A 6,035-nucleotide genomic window follows, 5' to 3' on the forward strand; every position below is an offset into this window, starting at 1 on the left:
CCCCCCCCCCCCCCCCCCATTTCTGAAATATAATTTCATCCATCATTATAGTAGAGGTTACAGTACATTACCTGCAGGGTTTTTGCATTGTAGTGTTTATTTCCTCCAAATACAGCATTTTCAAAGTAAACACCTAAAAGTTGAACTGACATTAAATTTTACTAAATATTCTTGATAACCAAAGTAATCAATACATTTAAAAATAAGCTTAGAAATTCAGTTATCTGAAACAATGTAAAATGTATAAGGAAAAAGTTTCAAACACAAAGTGGAGAAAGATGATGAAAAGCAAGACACCCGTTTAAATCTATCAGCTATCAGACAGCCATCCTGCGTCTCATCAGTACTACTTGGTATCAGAAGGTTCAGTCCAAACCCAGGCCTATAAAAAGATGAGTCATTGCTAACGTGACACACAATGAACACCAAATAATAGGTAAAAGCAAAGAACTTTCTTAATATCCCTGCAGCCTTACTACACAGAACATTCTGATGGCTGATTGGTTACAGAGGGATTTCCAAACTTCCAGATCTTCTAGTGAAAATTGGTGGGAATGTAAATGTAAAGAAAATCATTGGACCATAAACTGTCTTTAACCAGCAGAACGCCTGGCAAGATTTTTAATAGAGTGAAATTAATTATCAGAACAGTTTTCCAAGAACCAATGAAAGCTTCAGACGGACCTGGTGTTACCAGGTTTAAGGGAAAACAGCCATATTCTGTATTTACCATGCAAGGCCAATTTCTGAAGACAAATCATACTGAAGCATGTTTAAAGTTCACTGCACAGCATTTGGACAGGCTACCAAGAGGACAGAATCTGAGATAAAAATTAAACAGTTTGGATGCTGTAATGACATGTTTGGAGGGTGAGATGAATTACACATCACCCCAAAAACAGTGCACCGACAGTTGCTGACCTTTCTAATAAAGGCTTTTATACAGTGAATCTTAAACAGTAAGTGTGTTCAATTACCCCACCCAATTTTCTCACGTTATAACGCATAACCTTCTTTTTAGCTTTTGTGTGTGAATGGATTACTTGGGTTGTAACTAAGACTGGGTGGTAACTTTATTTCAAAAGCATAGGTAACTTTTGAAGATTTAATGAATTTACTCACAGGCAAAAGGGGCAGGAATCCAAAAATCCAACATAAAAAGTACAGAAAAACCAGAACCATGGAGACATCGGGGGAAAACATACATGAAGAGCCAGGGAAAGACGAGGACCCAGCACTGAGGAACTGCACAGGAAGAGTATATGTGGGAAACTAAACAAAGAGAGGACTAACGAGCTGATTGGGAGCAGGTGTGAACAGAGGTTTCTAGAAGGAGCTAGTGAAAAGGACCAACACAAGAGGGCAAGCAAGAAAAACCTAAGAACTCAAATATATCCAGAAAACACCACAAAATAGGAATTAAACCAATAATGCTAGAAAACAAAAACATGGATCAACGTGAAACTTAAAACTCAAAGAAAACCTAACAGAACCAAGACCATTATATGCTGCACTTATTTTACCTGCTGTTTCTGGTGGTAGTTTTACTGGGCGTGAAATTCAAAGATATTGTTATCTGAAATAATAGTGGGAAAGCTTTAGGAAACAAAATATACTAACTTCAGCAATATGTACCTTATTTCAATGTAAGTCTGGTAAAGCAGTAAAGTTGGAGAAAAACTGCTTACCTCAGTGTTTGACACAAATTGACAGAGTGTAAAACAGCAGTTTTAACACAACTTAAACTACAAGGACACTTATACTAAAAGGACACAAACAAGATTGGAAGTTTTACCTGCATTTTACAGGAAAATGATCAAGGCTAGCGTTGGCTGCTTCATTTTCCCCCGCTTTTCTTTTTTCTTCCTTCCCAACTGGAAAACAATTTACCAGGTATGGAGAGTTAAGGGTTTGATTCTGATAGGATCAGCGTTTTTCAGTTGCTGATGTGCAGTTTTCGAGATTCCTCGTGTGCCCCAGTGGGGGAGAACTTCACACAGTGCTGTGCAGGACCTAAAGCTGCCTCTGTGCTGATTTCAAACAGCTCCTTCTATGGTGAACATCTGCAGTCAGCAATATACAGCAGGTGTCAGCCACACATTTTGTTTAAGATATGTTCACCTCTTTCTTTTAATGTTCATATTTTTCTGTGTCAAACTGCTAAATTAATACATTCAATATACTCCAGTCAGGCATAACATTAAGGAAAAAGTGTACGAAACAACAATAAGCATTATGTGTTACAATACCCTACACATGTAGTGCAGAGGCCAAAGTCTTTAAGCAAAACATGTCCCAAACCATCACACTTCCTCTACAGTTTGGCCTTCCACCTATGGTGTAATTTAGCGTTAATGGTTTTGCAGGTAAGCAGACAAAAACGTGTGCTCACATCTCCATTGTTGGGGTTCATGGGGTGAGAATTCCCTGATTAGATCACCATTTATTTTAGTCTTTGTTCAACTTTCACAAATTTCTACGCGGTCTCTCATTTTTCCTGCTTTCACCCCATCAGCTTTTAAGATGCTCTGATATTCGCAGGCAGTTTCCCGTCGTTTGAAGTCCAGCATGATGAAAATCTAATTCAATTCACCTCCTATTGATAATGCCAAATCAGTGCACGTAGTTTTAAAGGAATTAAATGTCACACCAAATGCATAACTTTTATTTCCAATTTCTTGGCCCTTAAATCTGTTCAGTGTAGCAGAAAAGCAAACAGAGCCTAAAATAATACAGGAACTCTGGCATCCCTGAGATTTCACACTTCAGCATTTGTAGCTTTTTTTTTTCTTTTATAATTTAATTATATATGATATAACTCCCAATGCAAGATGGCATTGGGAGATAAGCATTATGTAAATGACTATGATCCTAACAAAGAAGGCTTTCTGGATTAAGGAAAGCTTATAGGGGTTCTCCATTTCTGTTCCTTTAAATGATTTTACTTCCTGTTTGAACTAGATTTAAAATCCTACCTCATAAAAAACTTTGCATATGAAATTTACTTACATAAACCATGGGATAAAATAGCAATTTGTTATTTTTCAAACTCAAAAATTGATTCACTGTTATTTTGATAAATAACTAAGTATTTTGATAAATAATAAGTGTGAAATGACACACTGAGGTTCAGAAGGTTCATAAACATCCAGGTAAACAGCGACCACTTGTGGCCAACTATAAGAACTGCAAACCTGCTGTGGGAATATTGTAAAACGTGAAATGCCACAGTGATGATAATAGTTACATGATACATACCGGTACATGTTGTGTTCTAGCTATTAAAAAAAAAATCAAAATAAAATGGAAATCAGGCCATATAATGGTAATCTTCAACCAGCCTTAAACATAAATCCAATATTTTGTTTTGCACTTTCATAAGTTATTTTGATCCTGATATATATTAATCCATAATGGCTCCCAAAGGCATAAAATAGGAAATCATGAAAATAATGAATCATTGTGAAATATGTTGTTATTCTGTTTTTACTGCAAACAGAAGAATAAGTTAATCCTGCTCAGATGAGATTATTTCAATTTAACTTGGTTTGGATTTTGAAGCCTTGTAGAAAAAGCATGAAATCTGAAAAATCTGTTCAGGAAGTGACTTTTTTTTTTTTTTTTTTGTAGAAATGAAATATTGGCATGGAGCAGGATCAAAGATCCGTCCTCTACCTCATCACCACCTATGGGAAATGCTTTTTGAACATGTTTCTATTTACCTTGTAGGGAATATCTCCACATTTCTAAATACATATTAATACAAAATCATGTATTATACATTAGGAGCATTGCATGCTCCCAATTTATACATTAGAAGCATGTAGAACTATAATGCCGCTATAATTCATTTTCTTTTCAAATCACTGAATACATAGCAAATCCCTAATAGAGTTGCAGAACTATCTTGTTCTGCACAGCATCAATGACCAGTTCAAGGTTCCTCCTGAATTTGACCATTGAGAGCTCTGCCAGGTATGATATGAACATTTCCTGGAATGAGAAGTCTGATTCTGGCAGTTTTTTCTCAAGTTCTGTTTTTGTTTTTTGTTTGTTGCAATAATCTATCTGTTGCCAGTCTCTATTTATAAGAGAAAATATTTATACCTTTTCCTTATTGAAGCCTAAATACTTGCTAAACTAACCATGAAAGATTTACTATGACAAAGCAAAGCAATCACCACTTAATATCAGTTTTAAACAAACACAAAAAAATTTAATTACATCGTCTTATTTCAACAGTAGGAAACTATTTTCTTCATTGAATTAAAAAGGAGGAAGAATTATACAATTTTCTTTTTTAGCTCAAAACAAACTGACACTTGTCAATATTATTAAAAGTTCATAAACATCAGGGTAAATAGCGACCACTTGTGGCCAACTATAAGAACAGCAAATCTCGTGAAATGACACACTGATGATATATAGTTACATGACATATACATTTTGTGTTTAAGCTATTCAAAAAAAATGTAATTAAAATAGAAATCAAACCATATAATGAAAATCTCCACCAGCCTTAAACGTAAATCCTATATTTTGTTTAGCATTTTCATGTTTTTACCCAGCAAATTTAAATGATACGATCATTTCAATAACTCCTTTTCACCAATCATTTAGTTAACATTACAGAATAATAACCATTTTCAACTGTTTTTTGAAAATTTTAAAGTGTTTGTCTTAGGGAAGTATAAGATTCCAGACCATGTCTTCCTGTTGTGCTCTTCAATTTATTATTAAAAATAGTTTATTATCAGTTTATAATTGAAAGTAAACAAGTATTTTAATGAATCACAAAAACAAGAATCAGGTGCACAAGTATGAATTTATTGTGAATGTATTTCATTTAATTTAAATAGTAAATAAATATAAAAGCTCAATGTTTACAGACAAATCAATGTATTAAAGTTACCTTAGCCCATTGCAAGAAGGCCCCATGCTTTTTGTAGCCATCAAAAAAGTTCAGGGGATATGGACCTTTAATTTTACAGAAGGGTCATTCTCTGCACTTTATAATTGAATGATTGATCCACTTTTTAAACAGGTTAAGTCCAGTTGTATCACCCCGCTGTTAAAGTTTCAATCATATGACCAAAACGATCCCTCTCAGATGACAGGAAAATCAGAAGCATGTTTAGGATTATTAAGGCCTGAGCTACTGGCCACATTGGTGCCACTTTCCATGCTTTTAACATTTTTCCGGAGAATTTAGATAATTGGCTCCTATAACAAAATCAAAAATCCTTATAAAAAAGCGAAGATTATGTGTTTAAAGAAAACTATCCCAGTTGACCACAAATGTGGTGGCTGTGGCATGATTCTGTATGTTTGTTTTGTAGATGCATCTAAATTAGAAGTGACTACACATAAATCTCAAACCAACATCTCAATAGCTGAAACTTCAATTTAGAAAAGGTGTTAAGCTTCAAATTTCTAATTTTCATCCCAATGGAAAATTTGTTGACTGGCTAAACAGAAGGTCTGAATGAGGGGTCAGTAAACCAACCAACTGGAATAAACATTTCCTTTCATATAATAAGTGAGATTAATCCGGAGGCCTGCTGATGGCTCCAGGAAAAAGAACATGTTTGGGCTGCAGACCCCAGAGGGACATCTGTACAAAAAACTGATATAATTCTGTTTATTCTGTTATATCACCCTGAAATCATCTCAAATGCATTCTAAAAAACACCAAATTCATGACATTCATTTTCATGATGATTCTAATATTCTCTATTGAATAATAACTATTGAGTGTGCTCAATAAGGTGTACCCTTGCACCATAAAGACATCAAATGTGCATAGTACAAGTATTAAAAACCAACATACAGTTTGGCGAAACATGCAGGTATGAGTACAAAATATCCTTTCCCTTTTTTTATACAGTCAACACTCAAGTGCTGAACTAAAACATGTGGAAGCATTAAACGTTAGCGTCGACACTGTTCCATTCAGTCATTTCTATCTACAAAAAAAAAAAATAAAGACAAAAAAAAAATAAAACACAAAGGTAAAAAAATTCAGATTTCTTCTG

The sequence above is a fragment of the Cyprinodon variegatus genome, unplaced genomic scaffold, assembly GCF_000732505.1.
Source record: "Cyprinodon variegatus isolate N-32 unplaced genomic scaffold, C_variegatus-1.0 Scaffold29, whole genome shotgun sequence".
Classification (NCBI taxonomy): domain Eukaryota; kingdom Metazoa; phylum Chordata; class Actinopteri; order Cyprinodontiformes; family Cyprinodontidae; genus Cyprinodon; species Cyprinodon variegatus.